General features: G+C 32.4%; 1 long non-coding RNA gene and 1 pseudogene across 3 annotated transcripts; both read left to right on the top strand.

Annotated features, from left to right (window-relative positions):
• The first annotated feature begins 20,437 nt into the window (after positions 1–20,437).
• Positions 20,438–22,401, top strand: LOC141663606 (uncharacterized). 3 transcript variants are annotated; one of them, XR_012551572.1, is made up of 3 exons: positions 20,438–20,648; positions 20,846–21,184; positions 21,662–22,401. It is a non-coding gene; the product is annotated as an uncharacterized LOC141663606 (long non-coding RNA). The 3 variants fall into 3 exon arrangements; XR_012551571.1 differs by lacking the exon at positions 20,438–20,648 and having other exon boundaries at positions 20,655–21,184; XR_012551573.1 differs by lacking the exon at positions 20,438–20,648 and having other exon boundaries at positions 20,655–21,184; positions 21,753–22,401.
• A 963-nt stretch (positions 22,402–23,364) lies between these two features.
• LOC141664956 (protein RTF1 homolog) lies at positions 23,365–25,951 on the top strand (annotated as a pseudogene).
• The last annotated feature ends 1,063 nt before the right edge of the window (positions 25,952–27,014 follow it).

Here is a 27,014-nt window from a genome sequence, read left to right on the forward strand (position 1 = left end):
AAAGTCAAGGACAGTTGCTCTTAAGGCTGAGGAGGAATTCCCCAAAGTGGTTGTCTCAAAGAAAGGCAAAGAAAAGGCTCTCATCATAAAGTCTAATTCAGATTCATCAAGTTCTGATAATGATGAGGATTCAGAAACTGAAAGTCTATCTGAGATGGATGCTGATGAAGAGATGATGAAATTATGTGCTCTTATGGTGAAGGGTATCACAAAGATAGCCTACATGAAATTCAGAAAGGGAAAGAAGGTTTCCAGGAAAAGTGGAAGTTCTGATAAGAAGAGTTTCAGAAAATCTGAAGGCAAAGAAGGAAAGTCTGACAGAGGAGACTACTCAAATGTTAAATTCTACAATTGTGGTGAAAGAGGCCACATATCTCCTGACTGCAAGAAAAGAAAGAGTGACAAAGGCAAGGCCCTTGTCACAAAGAAGAAAAGCTGGATAGACACTTCAGATTCTGAAGATGAGGTGGACTATGCCTTGATGGCAAATGCTGATAGCAGTTCTGATGCTGCTGAGTTAAAGGTACCTCAAATAACTTATGCTTTTCATACTGATGATATTACTGAGTTGAGATCTTATCTTAAAACCATATTCATTAGCTATAGAGATCAGACTTTAACATGTGATAGGTTAACTTCTGAAAATCTGGCTTTTAAGAAAATGAATGACTATTTAGAAAAAGAGTTAGTTATGTTCCATCAAACTCAGAAAGAAAGGGATGATGCTTTTTATGTTAGAGATGAAGTGTTAAAATTGAATCAATCTCTAAAAAATGAGTTAGAAAAGGAAAGAGAAATTATCAGGACTTGGACTAACTCTGGCAGAACAACTCAGAATTTGCTAAGTAGTGGAAACTGGAAAGAGGGCTTAGGTTATGGAGATGATAAAAGTGAAATAGGAACTGAACAAATTAAGCCAATTATTGTTAAACAGACTACTAGGCCAAAGGTAAATTCTGTTAAGTTTGTAGCTAAAACTGTAAAGTCTGATTCTGAAAAGATGAAAGATATTAAGACAGAAGTTAAGGCAAAGTCAACTTCTGACAAATTAAAACAGGATAAACCAGCTGAAGTTAACATAGGCTTAATGACAAAGAAGCAACTTAAGTATAAGCTGAAAGAGATTAAGAATGTAAACAAGGTAAAACCACCTAGGAAAAAATGGAAAGGAAGGTGTGAATAAAAGCAATAATTATAAGTCTGTTCATAATGCTCCTAGAAAGAAATGCTATAACTGTGGAAACTCTAACCATCTTGCTTCTTTTTGCAGGAAGAATACGGATATAAACTCTTTACCTCCTAAATCAGGAGTTAAGAGTCAGACTGTTAGGTTTAAACCATAAAATCCTTGTTTTCATTGTGGTAGTTTATGGCATTCCATTTATACTTGTAAGGAATATCATAGTTTGTACTATGATTATTATCAAATAAAACCTTCTTTAAAGAAAGTTAGCATTATTCCTTCTAGTGTAAGTTCTGATGCAAAGTCTGATACTGTAAAATCTGATAAGAAAAATGTTAGCATAAACTCTGAAGTTAAATCCGCTACAAATGCTAACAAACTTAATAAGGCCAAAGGATCCAAGCAAGTCTGGGTCCTTAAAACTAATCATTAGTGGTTTTTGTGATTGCAGGGCAACATGAAAAACATCCTAGTTATGGACAGTGGATGTTCAGGACATATGACTGGAAATAAAGCCTTGCTATCAGACTTTGTGGAGAAAGCTAGCCCAGGAGTTTCTTATGGAGATGGAAACATGGGAAAAACTCTGGGATATGGAAATATCAATCTTGGGAATGTCATCATTGAAAAAGTAGCTCTAGTCTCAGGAATTAAATACAATCTGCTAAGTGTTAGTCAAATCTGTGACAGGGGTTATCATGTGGATTTCTTTGAAGAACACTGTGAAGTTGTAAGCAAATCTACAGGCAAAGTTGTTCTGAAGGGATACAGGCATGGTAACATTTATAAATCCAAGCTTTCAACAAGTTCTGATGGTTCTGCAATCTGTCTGTTAAGCAGAACATCAATTGAAGAAAACTGAGATTGTCACAAGAAACTTTCTCATTTAAATTTTAACAATATAAATGAACTAGTCAAGAAAGATCTTGTGAGAGGACTGCCAAAATCAGTATTTGCTCCTGATGGCCTTTGTGATTCATGTCAGAAGGCTAAACAAAGAAAATCTTCATTCAAGAGCAAGACTGAATCATTAATTCTTGAGCCTTATCACCTACTCCATATTGATCTATTTGGTCCAGTGAATGTCATATCTATTGCAAAGAAGAAATATGCTATGGTCATAGTAGATGAGTTCACACCAGATACACATGGGTGTATTTCTTGCACACAAAAAGTGAAACTGCATCTATTTTGATTGATCATGTCAAACAACTGGATAAATTGGTCAAAGACTCTGTGAAAATGATAAGAAGTGATAATGACACTGAGTTCAAGAATTTGATCATGGAAGAGTTCTGCAAAGACCATGGAATAAAGCAGGAATTCTCTGCTCCTGGAACTCCACAGCAAAATGGAGTTGTTGAAAGAAAGAATAGAACTCTTATTGAAGCTGCACGGACTATGCTTGATGAAGCAAAGTTACCAACCTATTTTTGGGCTGAAGCTGTGCAGACTGCTTATTTTACTCAGAATGCAACACTTATCAACAAGCATGGAAAGACACCATATGAGATGGTGAAGAAAAAGAAGCCAAATCTGAAGTACTTTCATGTATTTGGATGCAAGTGTTTTGTTCTTAAGACTCATCCTGAACAGCTATCCAAATTTGATCTAAAAGCTGATGAAGGAATTTTTGTTGGATATATACTTTCCACAAAAGCCTCCAGAGTCTACAATTTAAGAAGAAGGGTTGTCATGAAATCTATCAATGTCTCTTTTGATGATAAGAAGATTACTGGACTTGAAGATTTCAATGATCATGACCAGCTGAGATTTGAGAATGAAGTTTTAAATTCTGATTTTGTAAATTCTGATAGTCTAAATCCCGATACTGCAAACTCTGATGGGTTAAACTCTGATGTTATTGAAACTGTGGTGACTACGCCAAAGAAAAATGCACCTGTGTAGGGGGGAGCATATTGAAGATCCAACCACATCTCAAGAAGCATCAGAACCTAGAACAGGCTCTTCAAGTTCTGATTCATCAAGTTCTGATAATTCTGGAAACTCAAATTCTGAAGGATCCAACTCAGAGAGTATAATTTCAGGGGGGTATTAGAAAATGTTGATGGAGACAACATGGATCATGGGGGAGCATCCAGTTCTAGAGATCACCTTCCATCTGCAAGAAAGTGGACTAAAGCACATACACCTGACTTGATTATTGGAGATCCTGAAGCAGGTGTTAGAACTAGAACAGCTACATCAAATGAATGTCTCTATCATTCTTTTCTTTCTCAGACTGAACCAAAGAAAGTGGAAGAAGCTCTTCAAGATGCTGATTGGGTGCAAGCAATGCAGGAAGAGTTAAATGAATTTGAAAGAAATAAAGTCTGGACCCTAGTGCCAAGACCAAATAATAGATCTGTTGTTGGTACAAAGTGGGTGTACAGAAATAAAACTGATAGTGATGGCATAATTACAAGAAATAAAGCAAGGCTGGTTGCAAAAGGATATTCTCAACAGGAGGGGAATTGATTATGATGGAACATTTGCACCAGTTGCTAGATTGGAAGCCATAAGGATATTTTTGGCTTATGCTGCTCACTAAAAGTTTAAAGTCTTTCAAATGGATGTAAAAAGTGTTTTTCTTAATGGAGAATTGGAAGAAGTAGTATATGTTGAACAACCTCCAGGTTTTGTAAATTCAAAATTTCTTAATCATGTCTACAGACTTGATAAAGCACTTTATGGCCTTAAGCAAGCTCCAAGAACATGGTATGAGATATTAGCTCAGTTTCTTCTGGAAAGTTGATTTAATAGAGGGACTATTGATAAAACTTTATTCTATCTCAACCATGGAAATGACTTACTTTTGGTGCAGATATATGTTGATGATATCATTTTTGGTTCTAAAAATGACAGACTTTGTAAAAGGTTTGCCAAGCTAATGCAGTCAAGATATCAAATGAGTATGATGGGAGAACTTAGCTATTTTCTGGGACTTCAAGTCAAGCAGAATGAAGAATGAACTTTTATTTGTCAATTTAAGTACACTAGAAATTTGTTGAAGAAATTTGGAATGCAAGACTGTTCAAGTGTATCCACTCCTATGGCCACTGCAACAAAATTGGATAAGGATACTGGTACATCAGTAGATATTACTGATTACAGAGGTATGATTGGCTCACTACTCTATCTAACTGCAAGTAGACCTGATATCATGTATGCTACCTGTATTTGTGCAAGATTTCAAGCAGATCCAAGAGAACCTCACTTAACAGCTATGAAAAGAATTTTCAAGTACCATAAGGGTACAGCTGATCTAGGATTGTGGTATCCTAGGGAATCAGACTTTAAGCTAATAGGTTACTCAGATGTAGATTTTGCAGGGTGCAAAATTGACAGAAAAAGCACAAGTGGAAGCTGCTAATTTCTTGGAGGCAGATTAGTTTCTTGGTTTGGCAAGAAACAAAAGTCAATTTCCACATCAATTGCAGAGGCATAGTACATTGTTGCAGGAAGCTGTTGTGTACAAATTCTTTGGATGAAAAATCAGTTACTGGATTATGAGTTAACATATTCTAAAATACCCATTTACTGTGATAATCAAAGTGCTATTGCTATGACAGGTAATCCAGTTCAACACTCAATGACAAAGCACATCAGCATTAGGTACCACTTTATAAGAGAACATGTGATGGAAGGTACAGTGGAATTGCATTTTGTTCCAACAGATCAACAACTAGCAGATATCTTCACAAAACCACTGTGTGAAGCTACTTTTATAAGATTGGTAAATGAACTTGGAATGGTTTCAGGTTCTTTCTCTAAATCTGTTTAGTTTATGTTCTGATACATCAGACCTTATGATCAGTATTTACAGATATTACTATCTTTATGTACTCTGTGCTTAAATTGAAATTTATCTAAGTGTTGATTGTTGTCTGATGTGAATTTCTAAACTCTGATAGTGATATGAATGTTTCTATGACTATTCAATCCAATGAGGATAACTGTGCTAGATGCTGACCTAGTAGTCTCTAATATACTAAAGATCCCATGTTTAAAGTAATTGTTTATGTGGAAATCTTTTAACACAAGCAAATTCTGATATTGAGCTTGGTTAGGTTTACTTTGTGTATCTTATTACTAAGTCAAAAACTAGAATAGTGCTTCTTATCTGTTAAGTTCTGATGTTGGTAAATCTTATGGATGTACTAAGTGCTGATAAGCCTCACTTATCAAAAGAAAAAGTAAAGAAAAGAAATAAATATCAGGTACTCCTTTGAGATCTAGAGAAAAATATATGTGGAAGGGAAGAACCAAGTGCATTGATGGTATTAAGTAATATGCATTAGAAAAGCAAAATAAAATTTTCTTGGTGACTTTTCACATTCTCTGATTACTGGAGAAATACTCTGATAATAGTATAAATTTTGATAAGCAGTTGTGACTCACTTACACTGAGGAGCTCATGTGAAAAAGAATATCGAAAGATGCATAAAATGAGCACAAGACAGTTGAGGTGGACTCGTGCATGAACTCATTCTACAGTAGACTTCAGACTAATGACAGATTTTGAGCAAAGTTCTTAGTTATGCCTTATTTCTAAGATGTACTAAAGTGAATCAGACTTTACTCTTTGTCTGATATTTAGCTTAAAGCACACACTTACACTCCATATGATTGATGAAAATTACTGTGGTGATCAATGTTGTTTTAGATGAACAGTTTAAGTGTCAGTTGCATAAATTCTGAGGACAAGTTCTAATGGAAGTTCTGATGAGGAAACCATATCAGTTTTTGTGTAAAGAATTACAGAAATAAACATTCACTTCTTGAGTACAGAAGCCATATTCTGATGACCTTTATATTCTGATAACAATCAAGTTCTGATGCTTATGTGGTAGTAATTATTTACTTGATTTATTTTTTGTCAATACTTGAACGGTTCTATTTTATCAGAATATTGGTTTAAGTAAGATAAAGACAGTCATAATCATTTGTTTAGTGGGAATAGTTTTTTTTTTTATTGAAAAACTGCATGTGCATAGTAATCATTACTTATTTCCTGTGCCCATTAACTATTGTCTTAAATCTTGAATGGCTGACAGGTGTAAAGACTGTTCCAATTTGTCTTAACTGCTGTCAAGTGGTGTGTATAAGTAAAAGAGAGAAAAGATTTTAAATCTTTTATCTACTTTTGTATTCTATACTCTCTCTCTTTTCTCTTATTCTCTCTATATTCTCTGACGGTTTTTACACAGGCATTTTACCAAACACCTTTCAGGCATTATTATTTCTCACTTCTTTTTCAATGGCACCCAAGGATCTAATCTTTAATGGAGCAAAGTTCGTCCCCAAAAACTACACTGCCAGTCTAACCAAGAGTGACGCTCCGTCGGAACTTCATTTTGTTTATGACTTCTTGGCTCACAGTGAAATAGGGTTCGCTTTGACGCAGCCATCCACTTTATCTGGAACTCAAGTTCTGACGTTCTGGCGAACGGGACTTTATGATGATGGTGGTAAGGATGGGACTCCAAACATCGTTTTTACAGCAAAGGAGGTGGAGTACGTTGTTACTCCGGCAACAGTCAGGAAAGCTCTACATCTACCTGAGAACTACCAGTTCAGTTCTGCTGTTGAGGAGCCATTGCTACAGCAAATGATGGCTAATTTAGGGTATGAGGAGAGTTTGGCAAAGTTGGGTTAACTTAAACGCCCACATATTCGAAGATAATGGAGCTTTTTCTTCGATTGCATCACCAAGGTGTTCGCAAACAAATGCTCAAATTTTGACGCCATTCTGATTCTGACTCAACAAATTGGGTATGCTCTCCTAAACCAGTATCACTTTGATTATGCCAAAGTTGTGTTATGTTTTATTGGAGATAGAATGGAAGTGGACAGGAATGTAGTTTACTTTGCTAGGTTCTGTCAGTTAATTTATAGTTACTGTACATCAGATGAACCACAACTAGCAAGTGAACACATAGAACCTTTTAGGTTAGCAAAAAGGGCTTTTACTGACCTTTTAACTGCTGATAACAAAAAGAAAGTTCTGAGGCCCCTTAGAATTCCTTTAGCAGTAAAGAAAGCCCTTGTAAATGTTGATGCTGATACTTACTCTGTATTATATCCTGATGTTCCACAACAACCACAACCACAACAACCATCAGAACCTACTACTGCCGCTCAACAAACACACATATCAGAACATGCTAACCACCCATCAGCACATAATCAGGTGAAGCCTTCTTCTTCTAGAGCAAAGAGGACTAAGACAGTACCTCAGGGACAGCAGAAAAGAAGGAAGATGATTTTAAGAGATGAGTCTGATGATGAGGTACAGGTTCAACCATGAGAACCTGTTGCTGAAATAGATGAGAAGGTCTCTTCTCAGACTGCTCAAGAAATTGGGAGTTCTATGCCCCTAAAAAGGCTTAGAAAGCTAAACTCTGATGATCAAGCTCCCAGAGTAACTCCACCAGCTAAGAGACTTAAAAAGCAAAGAGCAAGGAGGGCTGTAGAAGAATCAATCTCTGAAGAAGGAATGGAAACAGCAGCTATGGAAGGGGGTCAGGAATCTCTGATCCCACAAGAACCTACTGTAGTTGAATCTCTTCCAAGTGCTGATCCAGAACTTCATGAAGCTCACAAATATCCAATCCAAGAGCCAGAGACTACTCCAATGCCTACACCTTCTGTGTCTCCAATAAACTCTCCAGTACATGCTGACAATCCAAGCACAATTGCTGAAATTGATATCAACAACTTGGATGTGCCTATGGTCTTGTATCTGGAAGCTCCATCTACTTCACATCTTTCTCAACACACTCCACCAACAACTCCATTGCTAGATGCTGATGTCCATGCAGATGAATCTTCTATTGCTTCACATAAAATCATTCTATCACAAGATGCTGATACTGAAGATTCTGCAAATTCTGTTGAAGAAAATACTGGTGAAGCTGCTACAAATATAAATGCTGATACAACTAGTCCTTCTGGACATGCATCTCCACAAACAGTTGGTAAAGCTGATTTGATTAAGAAGTTTGTGAGAAAGGATGCACCAGTTCCTTAGAGTGAAACTCGCAGAGGAAGAGAGTGGATCAAGGAGTGGAACAAAGTTGATTTTGTTCCTACTACAGATGTTCTTGCTGAGCACCTGGCTAAAGCTGATGAGATAGTGATGAATGATGACTTCAAAGCACAGCTCAGAGTTACTGCATTGAGTACCAGGAACCTTCAAGGTCAACACTCAATAACTCAAGCCAAGGTGGACCAAATTCAAGATACAGTGACTAAACAAACCATGAATGTCACATTGGACAATAAAAGGTTTTTTAAGCCAGCCTTTGACTGTATTGAGTATATAGAAAAGACTCAAGAAAAGCAGCAAGCTCAACTATCTAATATTTTAAAGAATCAAGCTGCTCAATAAAACCAACTCAATGAAATCCAAAACTCTGTGGAATTACTTGTCTCCCTGCTTCTACCAGATGATGCCAAAAAGGGGGAGAAAGTAATTAAGTCCAAATGCACAACTGATCAATCACTGAAGGGTAAGGATGATGATAATGAAGACCAGGGAAACTCTGAAAGGAGTAGAGGTCTAAGTCAAGGCAGGGGTTCTTTATCAAGGGAAGCCAGAACTATAAGTCAAAGAACAAGTTCTGATACTAAAAGGATAAGTTCTGATGAACAAACTCTGGAACTTGATGAAGAGATCTCCAAAAGGCTGTTCCTAAAGGATAATCCAGGCATGGATTTTGAAAGCCTGAAGGAAGAAGAGATTAAACTGAAAGCTGAAAAATGATAAAATTTAAGTCAAAGTCTAAAGCTCAAGTCATAGCAAAGAAACCACCTAAGCCTAAATGCTGATGAAGATACAAGTCTGATTTAGAAGAAGAAAAGGAATATTCAAGCAACCTCTGATAGAGCTCAAGTTGTCTTGACATCAGAAGAAAAGGAAATCTCTGACATTGCTCATGTTAAACCTTCAACAGTTCTACTACCTGGGTTTACTAAAACTCAACAATCTGCTCAACCTATGAAGACTTCAACAAATGTTTTTCAGGGAAGATTGATCCAAGGGAAGGAAGCTAGAGATAAAAAAGGACCGGGTAATGCTGATGAGAAAAGAATAAACAACTCTACCTCAGATCCTACATCCCTTACTGAACCAGGAGTAGGGACAACTCCAGAAAGACTAAATCAATTAGAGTCTATACAGATGGTCTACAACTCCAAGCTGAAAGAAGACATAATGCTTTATTTTATGACAGATGAGAGAGTATTCCAGATAAGAAAGGATGCAATTCGGTTGAAGTATTATGAAGAACTGCAACATGTTTTATTTCTACTTCAAGTGAAAAACAGGTCAAAAGATGGTGCTGCTAGATACTTAATATCTGATATTCAGAGGCAGAAAAAACTTTACTCTGTAAAGTCTGCCAGGCCATACTATCTAAAGTACAGAGCTCACAATGGTGATTTAGTTGAGATGAAGCCCAATACCGCCAAGATCACTACTTTTCTGGGTATTAAGGGTGTTGAATTTAATCTGGAGTCTGACAAAGCTTATCTGATCAGACTGGATCAGGAAATAAGGAAAGCAAAGATTAATGATCTCAGGGCTGCTATCTTTCAGACATGAGAAGATACAACTGAACTTAAAGATGCTAAAAGGAGGATGATAAATGAACTTGAATATGCTGAGAGAACTCTTCTGAAGAACTATCTCAGAACAACTCCTGACATCCAAGAGATCACACACTGAAGGTCGAGGACTACAACTGTTAAATTTTGAAGAATATACAGGCTAAACCTGATATCAGACTTTAAGGATGGTAAAAGCTACAAGGACTGTGAGTTGTAGTTATCTAGTCAAATTCTCATATGCATTTTTACTTAATATTTTTGACATCATCAAATATCTATTGAACTTGTATATTATGCTAATTTACAAGTTGGGGGAGATTGTTAGATATATTTGTGATGTCATGTCTAATAATGATTTGTGTTTAGTTTTCAGATCTTGACTAACAGGACAAATCAGGATTTAACTGGAAATCAGTACTTATACTGAAGTCAGAACTTAAGATATCAGAACTTAAGTTAGCAGAACTTAAGATATCAGAAGATATTCATCAGAAGATAATATCAGGACTTAAGAAGACTTTCAGATAAGGAAGACGGCTGATTGAAGGGAAAGAAGATCAAGACTAAAACAAGAAGAGATATGCATGGAGAAGAATTCTATGAAGAATAGAAGACTTGAAGGAAAAGATAACTAATTGATACTCCCTCCGTCCCTCCCAAATGTTTACATTTGGGTGGGGCGCGGAGTTTAAGAAAAATGATAAAGTAGTGGAGAAAAGTTGAAAAAATGAGTAAAGTAGTGGGACCGATTAATATTATATGTATAAAGTGATTATAGTGGAGGAAAATAGTGGATGTAGTTAATTTAAAAACTATAAAAACTTTACTATTTTTGGAAAGTTTTGAAATGTAAACAATTGGATGGGACATCCCAAAAAGGAAAGTGTAAACAAATGGGAGGGACAGAGGGAGTATATTTTAGGATACATAATTATATTCGATATCAATTAGAGATTATCTTGTAACTATATGGTATATAAACACAACATAGGGTTTATACTAGAAGTGTTATCATTATCGAAAATATTATTCATTGTAACCCTAGCAACTCTTAGTGATATTGTTCATCACTGAGAGAGAACAGTTCCATAGCAATACTGTTTTATTAATAAGATTATTCTTTGTTACATACTTGTGTTCTTAATTCGATTTGATTGTATTATACACTGTATTCAACCCCCTTCTACAGTGTGTGTGACCTAACATGTTATATTTTAAATTCTTTACTACTTCAAATATAATATGCACATATGTGTTTTATTTTAAATATAATAAATATGACCAATCCGACTACCAACCAAATTTTTATTGTTTCGTCTTTAATATAATAGTATAGATAGATACGCCAATCCTTTTATAAATATTATTTATTAGTTTCTTTGTAATAATTAGTTAGTTATTTTTAATTTTTGTTTTTCAAATTTTTTTTAAAATACTCCCTTGGAGCTTAATTATCACACAATACTTGTATATATATATTCTCTACAATTATATGATTATCTAAAAAATGGAAAACTAAGGCTCATAATAAGAATTTTTTTAAAAATGTTGTAATTATTTTTATTTATTTTTTTTATTCGATATATATATTTTTTTGTATATTATACTCGCTTAGTAGTAATTTTGTATTTATTTTATAAATTAATATATAATATAATCAATGTAGGTAAAGATGAAAATTTTGATTCATGTTAAAAAAATTAATATGGAAGATTTTTTCAAAAGAGACATGTATTATGGACCCGAGGCACTATTCATATAAAATTAAAAGTCACTATCCATTGATTGTTAACACCTGTGAGTTTATTTATATAAAATTAATATTTCAATTAATTTTCAAAAATTGAAAAATAACATTTCAAATCTACTAATTATTAACATTTAAATTAATTAGTTAATTTATTGTTAGAATTGTTCGGTGAAATATCAATTCTTTTGTAATTATAAAATTATTTTATTTAATTTCTTTTATATTTTTAAAGAATTTAGAGTTTAGCATATCATAGATATTTAATTTCCTATTATTTTTAAATGACTTTAATAATTTCCCATCCAAAATTTTATTAATTTTGTTTCATATTTATAATTATACTTAAAAATATCACGACCTATAGTGTCGGCATTTCAATACCGACACTAAAACAAACCCTAAAGTGTCGGCATTCAGAAGACGGCATTCAGAAGACGACGCTTTAAACCAAATCTAAAGCGTTGGCATTTACAAGCCGACGCTTTAAACCAAATCCTGAGGAAATTACAAGCCCCCACATTTTCAATCACATTTATGCTGAGAGGAACCACCCACATTGAACTATCATCGCTCATTACCCCCACAAGATCCAAATCCGAACTTTTGACTCTCTGATACCATTTGGCATGCCTGATACCATTTGACATGCCTGTTAAGTAAACCTTAATTCCATATTAGTATAATATTGTGAAGCGAACAATATCATGTTAATGTGAAGTTATGGCTAGCTGGCGGCCAAATGTATAATTATTTCAATTAATTGCACTGGGTTAATAGCAACAGAAAATAAGAAAATTATTTCCAATCTTATTTACTTATCTGCATAATACAATTTTGCTTTGCATCCTATAGCGCTGCTACTGAAACTGGTAAAAAACTTCTTGACAAGTTCAACCAAGAACCAAACCAATTATTAGATATTGAGTGTATGTAAACTAGAATACAGAGGACGTGTGAATGTTTTTTTTTATGTTTTCCTTGAATGTGAACCGGATAAATATGATAAAAATTTGACATTTGTATGTGTGTCTAAGTTTCCTGAATTTAGTATGAACATACACAAAAAAAATATTTAAAACTTAATAATTATATTAAGTTTAAATGTTGGTACTGGGTTCGTAATTTTTTTTAACTAATCAAATATTTATTAATTAGTTACATTTCAAATTTAAAAACTATATTATTATATGTTATGAACTAATTTTCTTAAATAGTTACTAATCATTCATTCTATTAAACTCAGCTATTAAACTCCGTTTTAATAAATCAAATAGCAGTAAAAGAAACCAAGCATTAAAAGAAATTAAAACATACAACAGAAGAAGGGAAACATCAACATCCACTATCGAACTAAATAATCTAACCACAATCATATTAGTATTAAAGCTTACAAATCAATCAAGTTATATTTAATTTATTATTTTTTTGATAACCTAATTTAATTTACAATTTAATCAATTATATATGGTATCAAAAATATATACTCATCAACTATCCTTTTAATTTAAAATCAAGCAAAATTATATTATTATCTATTATGTATTATTTCCATAAAAATTTAGTTAATCGGCAATTTCTAAACTAACTCTTACACAATCATTTTTTTCAAAATAGTCATATGTACCCAATAAATTTTCACATATAATTTTAATAATTTTGCATTCTAAGTTACAAAATGAAATAAAAATATGATCCCCTATAATTATATTAATAATATTATATTTAATTTTATACTAATATCTTTTATATAATAATAATCGGCAAAAGAATCTCTTTCATTCTAATACTATAATAATACATTTATGAATTAAAATCTAAATTATTTTTGAAACAACTAAAATTTGAATATTAATTTTCAAATAATAACAAGTACTCCAACTTTTATAATATGTACAAAGTATAAAGAGACAAAAATCTCTAATATTTTATTATTTGAGAGTGCCATTAAATGAGCATCTTTTGAAGACATATGCAATTTTGTTTAAAACCATTTTTCAATTATCATAAGTGTATCTATTTTGCTTAATTCACATATTTTTTATCGTGACTTTATATATATATAAGGGAATGATCAAATACAAATTAAAATTAAAATGAAAACTAGGAACCAATCTAAGCCATTAGATCTACCTAATCTAATGGTCCCCCTAAATCACCCCATCCAATTACTTTGCATCCTCCCCCACCCAATTCCAGCTTTTCCCCTCTGTTTTTAATATGATTTTTCCTGTCAAACTGTAAGTTTTTTTCAAAATTCGATTTCACTATATTTTTCTACATCTCTCAACGATCGATTTGCATATCATATGTTTTATATTTCGAATTAGTTTTTTTTAAAAAAATTATTTGGTTTCTAGTTTCTATTCTAAATTGGTTTCTATTGGAGTAGCCCCTATATATATATATTTATTTATTTATTGTGCAAGACATGTCTTAAAATAAAAAGACTAAGTCACTTTGGCCGTCCTAAGATTTAATTGACTTGTAATTTTATGTAATTTGTAATGATATTTCTTGAGTCTGTAAAAATATTTGTATAGATTAGACTAGAGTATTTTTCAGTAAATAACCAACAAGTTAGGAATACATTTCTAACATAAGATCAAGCCTCATCATGCCTCACAATGAAGACAAACTGGTTGGTGAAGAATACAGTTGTAGGTTGAAAAAAGTTTTAAGTCAAATGTCAAGAAGTCACAGATCAATGAATGTTAAGAAGTATGTCGAGAAGTCAATTTGGCTTGTAGAGAAGTCTCTTTACTTGTAGAGAAGTCAATTTGACTTATATAGAAGTGAAGATATTAACAAATCAATCTGGTATGTAGAGAAGTAGAGATATCGACAAATCAAAATACATGTAGAGAAGTGAAAATATCGACAAGTCAACATAAATGTAGAGAAGTAAAAATATCGATAAGTCAAAGCACATGTAGAGAAGTGGAGATATCGACAAATCATTTACACATGTAGAGAAGTGGAGATATCGACAAGTCATTCTACATCTCGATACAGACATCTCTATACAATATGAAGATCTCGATAACAGTTTCAAATTATAGAATGCATCAACCCTCAAGATTCAAGATTATCTATCAACAAACCATTTTATCATCAAAATGGAAAGTCTACAAATGCAACTTAAGGAGTGCAAGATCAAGGGTTAAGATGAACTCGACAAAGGAGAGCCACAGACCTAGAAAATTATGTGCAGATTTGTAGCACTCAAAATAAAAATAGACAAATGAACTTTAGAAAATGTGTTAGTCTATTTTAGTGCAATCTCTGTAAACTGTACATGTTAATCAATAAAATATGTCACGTTCCTTAGTTCAGAAGTAATAAAATGGATTTATGATTTCTTGTATTCTCTCAAGAAGTAGTTGAGTTCTTAAACATTTAAGAACACTTATTTGTAGCACAATATATTTGATTTTTAATATAAAGATCAACTAAATTTTGATAATTATTTATGTGTCTTTTACAGTAAATTAATTATCAGCGCAAATATTACATGATCTATCAAGTCCTAAAGTAAACCAAACACATAACTTGATTTTAAGTAAGAAAATCAAGAATCACATATTCACCCCCTCTGTATACATTTCATACCCAACAACTTCCTTTCAAAAAAAATATTATTAATTTGCTTTCTTAAGAATGTGTGTATATATGATAGTTTTATGAGAGTCTTTACTAATTGAAATATAAAATTTAATACCAACCACTCATACGATATAATTCTATTAATCTTATGTAATCTTTCGCATTCCATTAATATTATCTAAATTTTTATTAACCAACACCATTCATTTTTCTACTTCAACCGTAATTTCCGGTGACCACCATCATTTCTAAAAAATAAATATTTTTAAAAAAGAATCACATTTAAATCAAGTTTAAAGAAAAATAATTATAATCAAACAAAGATTTCCACAATCACACTTTCACAACCTCTGGTCGTCTATAAATTACCAAAAACGTACTGAAATCATCAAAATACAATAATCCGTCTCCTCCATCATCATTACGAATAGCTCATTATCTATGCCAACAGTATATATAATCAAATAAATCCTAAATTACCATAAAAATCACAAAGATAGACGGGAATTGGAAAATCTTGTGTTTGCAAATTAAAATAAAGACAAAAAAGACGACAAGAAATAAATAAATAATATATAAAAAAAGCATGCATGGTTGAATAGTCAATATAATCGAAATAACATATGCATATCTGAAAAATATAATATAATATATTTATCTGATAAATATAATATATACAATTTTATAATATAATAACATCTTTTATAGTTTGCGTAAGTAAATTTAAGTACTAATGCACCTAATGGAAATGGAAATTTTGTATTTAAATTTAAAATTCTATTATAATTTATTACACGACTGTTAATAAGTATGGGCGATGGTTCGGTGCATAGTACATGTAAAATGTTAGTTCTTAAATATAAACTTATAAAATATTGAAATTTTCAATATTATATGTAATTTCTTCTACTTCTATGTATTAAAAGAAAACTAGGTACAAATTGAGCCAATAAAATGGTTATGTAGTTACAATTTTATCCTTATATATTGAAAATTTACAAAAATGTCACTCCTATATAATTCGTGCTAAAATGAGATAAATTTATGTCAACATGAAAAATCAAACCCTTAACATCCTGTTATAAAGTTGATATTATAACCATTATGTTACATGGCTATTTTAGTTCGTTTTAAAACTCTTATTAGATAAAGCACATTTCACTTCTTATCCTACTTTCTTATATTATTTTATATTTTGACTTTTGAGCAAGTAAAATGTTATCTTTATTTTTATATAATTCCCTTTTTTAGTTTTCATAATCATCTTTTATAAATTTAAGTGCCCTTAAATTTTTTTGATTAAATAAATATAAAATATATTTTTTAATCTCTTAATAGTATTTTAATGAACTTTAAATACACAATAAGGAAGAAAAAGGTTATATAAATATACAAGATAGTGGGTGTAAAGTTGGTTGAGACCGAAGAAATTTCATACTCAAGTTTAAGATCATTATAATTTTTAATATCCAACTTTGAATTCAATATCATTTTATTCGATATAATGTAGTCTCAAGTATTAAAAATCACATTTAAATCAAATTCAAGTTAGTATTTTATATTTTTTTGTCTAAACCGAAGTCTATGATACATCGAATTCGAGTCGAATATAATTTTAATAAAATAATTTATATTTTAAACTACGTTGATAACTATTAACTTGAGAAACTTGAAACTTTTACTAGTTAGTAATGACAGTAGAAATCTCCACAAACATCTAACAAACAAAAATTAAAAAGTACAAATTATATAGTCTATACTATTAAATAAATATATTAAATTATACGAAAATAGAGTTATAGTATAATATCAATTAAAATTTAATTCAGACTTAGGAACATTTGTTTGGGGGCGGTTAACAAAAGAAATCTTAGTAAAAAAGAATTTTAGTATTTATTAAATTGACATTAAAAATGTATAGAAATATTTTTCTAACATGGGAAAATTATAATAGAATTTTTATAAATGAATATTTAATAAACTAATAATATAGCCAAATTAATAATATTTTCAATCCCAACATGATAAAGAGAAGGTGTTTTTGACATTGATTAATAAATAAAATATTTTGGTCCCAATGGTATTCATTTATCGAGTTTTAACTGTAAATGAGCTGTTACATAAATATAAATAAAGTGAGACAACTACAAAAATATCTATTATATAAAATTAATATGTCTCGACTTGCGCGGTCAATTTTGTATTTTACAAATACACTATTATTTATATTAAAATCACATTTGTTTACGTGCGTACATGTTAAATATGATGATTATGGTTAAATAATTATTTAGACGCACACAATTATTTATTTTTATAAATATTATACAACATCATTTAAATTTAAAGTACTTTTATCGATTTAAAATTATTATAAGCCTTTTATCGTTTAGATATTTATTCAAATTTTATAAAATATAATATATTAAAAAAATTATTTACGAGAATCATATTTGCACAAGCAGGGTGAAAAACCAAAATACCCAGTATTTGTTTGGACAAATGTCCTAAATAACGGCGGGATATTCCGTAAATACCCGGTATTTGGTGGGACAAATGTCCTAAATACTGGCAGGATATTCCGTCCAAAATACCGCTGAATACATATCTGGGAGATGCATGTTTACTTTTTTTAAAAAAAATTGACATGCGTGTTTCATTTTAGATTTACTTGAATACACATTGTAAAGATGTGTGTTCACTCAAGTTTAAAAAGGGGTCAAGCGTATTCTTTATAAAATTTTAAAAAGTTGAATACGTAACTTTTAAATGCACATTTCGTGGATATTTTAGGCGAAACATACCGTCAATCAGCATTTTAGATAGTTGAAGTCGGAAATTAGTGTATTTTGTGCATTTTTCTTACGAAATTACTATAAAAATATAAGATAAAGCAAAAAAATTATTATTTTTTAAATTTTCTAACTAAAATAATTTTAATATATGTACAAATTTATTCAAAAAATAATGTCGGTATTATTTCGGGATATATACATGACGCGTGCCCGCACGGGCTTCTACGCAAGTTAACTATTTAAATGTCATCCAGTAAAGCAATATTAAATTTTGAAATATTAAATTATTAAAATAAAATCAAAAATTAGAAAAACAAAGCAAAAGTAAATCAAAACAAAAACACAACACACCAGCACAGCTCAGACTCGGGAAGTCTGGAGCACAGTGGTGCAGTTGGGGAAGGGGATGATGTGGACAAAATGGGGGGGAGTTTTGCTTTTTTGAAGTCAATTGAGAATTTTAAATAGCCGACTCACCCACATGTAAAGATTTTTCTTCGAAATAGCGTACAGTTTTTTAAGAAATACTAAGTTGACACCGTTTTTAATTAGTTGGGTAGTAAGTAGTAACCACGTTTTTTGTGATATATCTCCAGACAAGTGTCGCCCATATTCCATCTAGCTTGGAGTGAAAAGTGCAACTAATCAGAGGTACACTTGTTTTTTTGAGTTCAATCTGTCCGAGATAAACATATGCGAATATTTATGTAGGCATGCACAAGTTTATTCTTATATGCTAAAAGATTGACTTAATTATACAAAGTTCTCCATGCTAGTCAAACCCCTTGTTTTAATACCTTTTTTTTTGCCGAATTTCTTAACTTTAGTCTTTGATTTGCTTGCTAGAGCTCACTACAACAAAATAGCCCAATTACGACGGCCAACTTACGACGGAAAAAAATGCGCGCCCAATTTACGACGGAAAAAAGTAAAGCGTCGTAATTATTTACGACGAAGTCCAAAACCGTCGTAAGTTTAGTATTTTATTAATAAAATTATGCACGACACGATTAAACAAAAATAAAAATTATTTGAAATTGCGACGATTTAAACATTTCGTCGTAAGTTAATTATTTTTATTAAAATTTTAAATTGAAATTGAATAAAAAAATATTTTATCTAAATTTACGACGAAATATTTGCGACGGAAAAAATCGGATCGTCAAATTTACGACGGAAATTAAAATTCGTCGTAAGTTATCAAAGAGGAAAATTTAAATTTTTCCCAAAAATTTTGGTGGGAAAATAAAAATCATTTGAAATTGCGACGATGTGAACATTTCGTCGTAAGTTAAATAATTTTATTAAAATTTTAACTTGAAATTAAATAAAAAAATATTTCATCTCAATTTACGACAAAATACTTGTGACGAAAAATATTGGAACATCCAATTTACGACGGAAATTAAAATTCGTCGTAAGTTATCAAAGAGGGAAATTTAACTTTTTCCCCAAAAATTTGGCGGTAAATTTGACTTTTCTCAAATTTTTTGCAGATAATAATGTATGACAGATTCCGTCGTAAATTAGCACATGATTTTTGATAATTTTAATTTTAAAAAAATATTATTTCATGATCCAACCATATTAATGCCAACATTTATTTGTTTGGGTGACATTTCAAGAATTTCAGAAAAAAATAAATATTTTGATAAAATAATTTAATATGAAACATTGATTATATCACTAATATATATATATATTGTCATCCATACGGTTGGATATATGATAAATATTTTTAAAATAATCGAAACACAAATTCAGAACTAAACACTAGTTAATTGTACTAATTGAACTAATACTTGACTATTAAAATGACAAACCAAATAAATTTATTTTGATATGAAATTTTGTTTACATCACTAATATATATCTATTTACATCCATACGGTTGGATCGTTGAAAAATATTAGTAAAATAATCGAAACACCAATTTAGGATTAAACACTAGTCAGTTGTTCTAGTCAAACTGACGTTTGACTGTTAAAATAGCAAACCAAATAAAATTATTTTGATATAAAATTTTGGTTATATCACTAATATATATATCTATTTACATCCATATGGTTGGATCGTTGAAAAATATTTTTAAAATAATCGAAACACTAATTCAAGATTCAACACTAGTTAGTTGTATTATTCAAACTCATGATTCACTGTTAAATTGTCAAACCAAATAAAATTTTTTTGATATGAAATTTTGGTTATATCACTAATATATATATCTATTGACATCCATACAGTTGGATCGTTGAAAAATATTTTTAAAATAATCGAAACACTAATTCAAGATTCAAAACTAGTTAGTTGTACTAGTCAAACTGATGCTTGACTGTTAAATTGTCAAACCAAATAAAATTATTTTGATATGAAATTTTGGTTATATCACTAATATATATATATATTGCCATCCATACGGTTGGATCATTGAAAAATATTTTTAAAATAATCGAAACACTAATTCAAGATTCAACACTGGTTAGTTGTAATCAATAGCAGAGCAGCGCAAGTTATGTTTATATAAAAAAACTACACACGCTTATCCCATCCATGGTGGAAATATTTTATGCAGCTAAAATGCTTATGAATTCGAGCTCTATTTGTGAACATACTAATCCAAAATCGAGAGATATGGATATGGATAAAGCTTATGAGCTTTCCGTTCTCTGTGATGCTGAAGGATATGGATAAGTTGTACATATCTGTGAGTCTTTTTCTCCATTAACTTTTTGCTTCTTGCATTCTGTATTTTCATTCTCATTATTTAATTTCATTTGTGTATGTGTTTATTCTTTCTCTTTGTAAGTTTGATATTACAAATATGTATTGTCTGAGAATCATGCTTGGTGAACTCACTAAAGGGGAAGATCAAAACTCATGCTTGGTAACCTTAATAAATAGGAAGAAATGGGATCAAGGCCAATGTGTGTGTGAGAGAATTTTTCCAAGAAGAGAGTGGAGAAATTACAGTCATCTGTTGAGATACTATAAATTAGACCCAGGTGTATGGTGTGTTACATTTCTCATTTTTAATAGAGTATATAAGTACTTTCTTTATATTCTAAGAATGATCATTTGGGTTCTATTGTGTACACAATCATGTTTTGTAGTTGGAGTTCTTGATCTGTTTCAAGCTGGAAGAATGGTTAGTGATGTAACTACTATATGATCATTTGTTGTGCAAGGACTCAAATTACTGCATAATTCTTGGGCATTGTTCTTTCTGATTGAAGGGAGCAGGTGTGATATTTTTTTGGTATTAGGGGAGGGCTGGGGTGTGCTCCAGCCCGGGTTAGTTCATTTTTTGTTCCTGAAATAGTATTAAGTTGAGAGTTTAAATTGCATCCAGCCCAATGTATTATTACCTATCCCCACTTCTGCAACTTGATATTCACCTCTAGAAAATATGGTTAACCTGTTTGGAAATTTACCGAGAAATAGTGGAAGGAGAATTAGAATTTTGCTATACATCTAGATCATTGAAGTTTTTATTATGTGAAATCTAATATTTTTAAATTATATATTACTTAAACTGAAAATTCTGTAGATAGAGGTTAGAAACTAACGTGTATGATAATTTTTTGGTTAATATATTTTTACCTACATTTTTAATTCAACAATTTTGTTTATTCTCTCTATTTAAATATTATTTTAAAAATTATTTCATGTTTTCTCAGTTTAATTCTGCTATCATTTAACCGTATATCTTTAATGGAGGTAAAATCATTTAGCATTAGGTTTAGCTCCTTTCTTTTTGGATTGTGCCTTGAGCTCCATGGCCTTATCTAACAGGCCTTCATTCACATAGGCACCTATGAGAGCATTGGCTATCGTAATATCATACGTTGTGCAATTAGATTGCAGTCAATGAAACATTTTTCCGCACCTTGAAGATCCTTCAACTTAACTAGCACCTGGATCATATTCAGATAGCTAATATTAGCTGTTTTCGGAAAAGCAAGTCTCAAAGAACGCCAGACACGATAAACTTCAAGCAAATTCCCAGTTCGACCATATAATGTTATAAGAAACTGAAAAGCTGACAGATCTTTGCAGGCGTTTCTCTTCTCTAATTCCTTGAGGGCATTATCGGCCTTCACATTCTGGCCTGCATCAACATAAATTGAAGCTAAATTACTGTACGTAGTCCAATCTGCAGCAACTCTGCCATCTCTCTTCATTTCATTGATAACCCTCTCAACTCCAGAAATGTCATTGACAGCAGCAAGTGCTCTCAATCTCTCATCCAAACATTGTAAGTGTAAGAATCTGGAATGATGTCACCAGACTTCATTTCCTGGATGATAGCTGGGATCCTCTCTGGTTGGCCTGTATATGCTTATTGTCTTCTAATGTGTCAAATCCATCAATGCACAACAGATGCAATTAGAATACAAATTGTGTATTGCCATTGTCAGCTGCTATGTTTATTATATTTTACCTGTTTTGGATTTGCATTTTGAGAAGCATTTTGTATTGATAAATTTTCTTGGATCTTAAGAAGTTTACCACATTTTGATAATTTGCCGGAAAGGTGCCCGGAATCCGGCTAGATATTTTTTTTAAACCTGGAAATACGAACTTACGACGATTGTTCATCACATATTCCGTCATAAATAGGCCCTAATCTTAAAATACGACGTTTTTTCTGTCGGAAATTTCTAACTTACGACGCATTTTTATGTCGTAAAATTATATTTTATCTTATTAAAAGTGGGTCCCGTAAAGTAATATCCGACGTATTTTTCGTCAGAAGTACATAACTTACGACGTTATTTTTCGTCGTATTTTGGTATCTTACGACGATATATTTCGTCGTAAGTAGATTTATTATTTTATTGAGTATGTGGGCCCCTACTTCCTAACTTGCGACGCAATTTTATCTGGTGACGAAAAAACGAACTTACTACTCGACCAAAAACGACGATTTTTTTCCGTCGTAAATGGCTCAATTACGACGATTTCAGTTCAAAAAAACCGTCGTAAATGGCCAGATTTGTTGTAGTGGCTTGTAATTTTAATTCTTGGGGTACACAGATACTATCTTTTTGTTCTGGGTGATTTAAAGATATAATTTTTATTACTACTGATAAATTGTTGTATCTTTTTCTTCTGGGTCATTTAAAGATGTAATTTTTATTACTGTGCATAGATTGCTGTATAAAGATGTTATCTTCTTTTTCTGGTTGATGTATAAAGATGTAATTTTTATTACAATAGATAGATAATAGATTGTTGTATTTCTAATTGATATTTTTGATCTTTTGTCTTAAATCACTAGCACACTATTTTTTATTATATTTATAAGACATCGATTAGGACATTGTTGGACTTGCTCTAAATGACATAATGTTGATACTGTATTTGAATGATGATGAACGTTATTCAGTGGTTATAATTCTGCTAGATCATTTCCCTGAATGTGTGTGGGGGGAGGAGGTTTAAGAATAAATGAGTTAGGTTATGAATTGGACTGGTAATTGTTGATTATGAAAGGCGTAGTGGAAACAATGTGTTGATTGTGTGTGTCTGTGTGTGTTATTTGGTATTTAGGTATGTTTTGATCGTGGCTCGTGTAGGTGAGGAAATAATTAGATCTGTGCATGTTGATTGTTTTACAATGAGCAGGTGTAATGTGGCTGGTGACACTAAGGAACACTCGAATTTCATGATTCTTAGCTTTTGGTAGAATTTTGATGTTTTTTACAGGACTAAAGTTTATGTAATGCAAGTTTGCTGGATAATATTGTAGCAATACTCAACTCGTAAATTTGTTAAGAAACCAAAACTAAAGAGATGTTATTACTGGTTTTTTTTGCCATTTGCTGATCGTTAAATTTGGTTTCAATTTATATTTGTAATAACTCTACTGACGATTATTTATATGCAGACTGCAGTTGTGACAAATACACGTGGTCCCTTTATGTACCCCTTTTTCATTTAGGTGCAACAATTATAGTTTCTGAGTTGAAATATAAAAAGAAAAACTAAGAAAAAGCATTTTGAAGAGCTTTTGAATTTTTATTGAAGGAATTGTGACTGAGATTTCGGTGCTTACCACGACTTCCCTGCTAAGAGAAATTAATCTCCAAGGCTTTTAAATCCGATGTCAGGATTGATACCATGATGACATGATGTCTAACTGTAAAATTTGTTCCAAGACCTACTAAGTACAAGTATCCTCAGTGTCACTTATTCGGAAATTAAATTTTAACAACAGTTTGATGTTAATGCAAATTCAAGTTTTATACCTGGAATAATTGGAAATAGAGGACCTTGAGATATTGCTACTTGAGGAAGCTGGAAGAACTGGTGGATCTGGGAGGAAAAGGCAGGCACCGGCATCACCTCGAAGACGATGTGAGGGTTCGTACTCTGGCAATGGAAGTGACTCAAGGGATGATGATTCGGATGATGATCGTGGTTATGCAAACAGGAAATGCACGACATTACAGTTTCTTTTAAAGAAAAGGTTGGATCCCTTAGAAAGAGAAGATGAACGTAGTAGTCGAGAAGAGGGTAGTGATGTTTATGGCCGGGAGGATGATTGCGATGATGACTCTATTGGAAGTGATCTTTACAAGGATGAAGATGACAGAGGAAAGCTTGCACAAATGACAGTACTTGAAAGGGAGATGATTTTGTCAGAAAACTGATAAGAAGATGCAGCATGCAGGAGAAGTTGAGAAAGCAGAAGGAGAAGATGAACCAATCTAGGAAAGATAGCCGTCCTCACATGTCATCTCGCACAAGTGTGAGATCTTCTGCCAGATCTGCCGACAGGGCAAATGCCAAAGATGATGCGTTAAATGAATTGTGAGCAAAAAGATTAAGGCAACAGGATCCTGATGCTCATCGAAGACTTGGAGATTCAAGCAGGGGAGTTCTGGAAGTCGTAGGTATTCGCCTGTTAAGCGGAGATCTTTTTTCCCAGAAGCTGTCGTAGCTCCAGCCAAAGTGGCAGTGGCTCCCGAAGTGAAGATGAAGAGGCAACTGGTGACAGTCGAATAGGTGAAGTGATGATGATAAGACTTCACCAGAATCAACAGTTCCAACATTTATGGATATAAAGGACATAACTATCAAAAGATCAAAGTTAGCTAAATGGCTAATGAAGCCTTTTTTGATGACTTGATTGTGGGTTGCTTTGTGAGGGCTGGAATTGGGAAGTTCTCAATTATGTATGGGGAAAGAAAAGCTCCACTGCTGGGTATCAGATGGCTATGGTTTCAGACTCCCCTCCAATTAAGGAAGAATTTGATCTAAGAGTCAAGGAGGTGAAGCGTAGTGGTGGGAGGATGCCTACCAAACAGGATGTATTAGACAAGAAAGATGCAATACAAAAGACCAACATGTTTGTCTACTCTGTAGCAACTATGAAGCAGATGCTCCAGGAGAAAAACAGATGCTCCAGGAGAAAAAATCAGCCACGTGGAGGCCACTAAATATTGCTGCTGAGAAGGACCGTCTGAGAAGGGGAATGGAAGTGGCCTTGTGTACAGATGATGAGGCAGAAGTTGAGAGGATTAAAGCAAGACTTTTCAAATTGGAGGCTTCCCAACAAACTCAAGGGAAAGATAAAAAGGATATTAAGCTTGCAGAAATGAACAGAAAGAACAGGGTTGATACTTTAAAAATGCACCTGGACTGAAATCGGATAGAGTCTTAAAGGCTGGTTATGATCCATTTTCAAGATTATGGACAAGGTCGAGAAATTACAATGTTGCAAAATCAAGTATCGGAAATGAGGCTACAGTTGCAGGAACTAGTCATCATGCTGCTGTAGGTCCTGATAGCAGTGAAGCAGCAGGCGTGGTTACAAGTGAAGCTGGTGCAATAGCTACTGCTGCAGTACTGGAGGCTGCAGCTGATGCATGGAAGTGTCAGTGGATTACAGTTTGTATCTAGGGGATACTAATTGATAGTGTTGTGTATATGTTGTGTATTTGATGATTTCATGAACAAAACATCTTGGTAGATTTTACTTAGTGAAATTATGTAGCACTCGACGGATAAGGTTTATAGTCCCGACGGATGACACAATATAGTCCCGACGGATGATGACTTATTATCCATCGAGTGAGTAGCTTATGTAACAATAAGTCTGTAGCACATTTCTGCATACACATTGTTTAGAATATGTAGTAGTACTTAAGTCATGTTGACTTTAGTTAGATATGCAGAATAGGTTGATTAATTGTACATAGATGATGTCTTGTAATTCTGCATAAGTGAAATGAAGTCAAGTGCTTATTTGCTACCCGACGGATAAACAACAATGAATTTGACGGATAATCAACAACCCGACGGATGATCAATAACTCGACGGATGATCATGAACCCGACGGATAAAGAATTCAAATATCTGTTGACAGTGACAACACAGTCACATGCGTCGAGTGGATGCAAATGGAATGTGGTGGCCTTTTCAACTGGGTTTTGGAGAACAAAGAAGCATTGCCATTTCTATGCTATTATGAAGATATTCAAAGATGCTGGAATAGAGTAATGAAGTAGCATTATAATAGACTAGATAGTTTTTGTTTTATTATCCTGTTTCATTACTTTGTAATCTTGGTGATATATGAACCAAGAAGTAGCAACTAAGAAACTATCTGGAAAAAAAAATGCAGAGAAACATTTATAAGCAGAATTCTTAGCATTCTTAGTTGTTCAATATTTGTAAGCAGCTGTGAGCATTCTGCACACAGGGTTCTTTCGATATATATTATATATCTCTGGTGGAATCATTCAAATCCACCAGAAAGTTTTTAAAGACTCTTGTTTTTAATTACTTGTGTTTTGATTCATTTAAGTAACTATTCCGCATTGTGCTAATCAATTCATTTATATATATATATATATATTCGAGTTAGAACATTTTTAAATAAGAAAAAGTTTCAAGAATTCCATTCAACCCCCCTTTCTGTAATTCTTGTTACATTGTTAAGGGACTAACAATTGGTATCAGAGCAAACTCTTAACAAGCAAAGAGTTTAAAGATCAAAACAATACAGCAAGATGAACAAGAAGGATGTTGGAGTTAAGATCCCTTTTCTGGATAAAGATA

This window comes from Apium graveolens, chromosome 6 (genome assembly GCF_009905375.1).
Source record: "Apium graveolens cultivar Ventura chromosome 6, ASM990537v1, whole genome shotgun sequence".
Taxonomy (NCBI): domain Eukaryota; kingdom Viridiplantae; phylum Streptophyta; class Magnoliopsida; order Apiales; family Apiaceae; genus Apium; species Apium graveolens.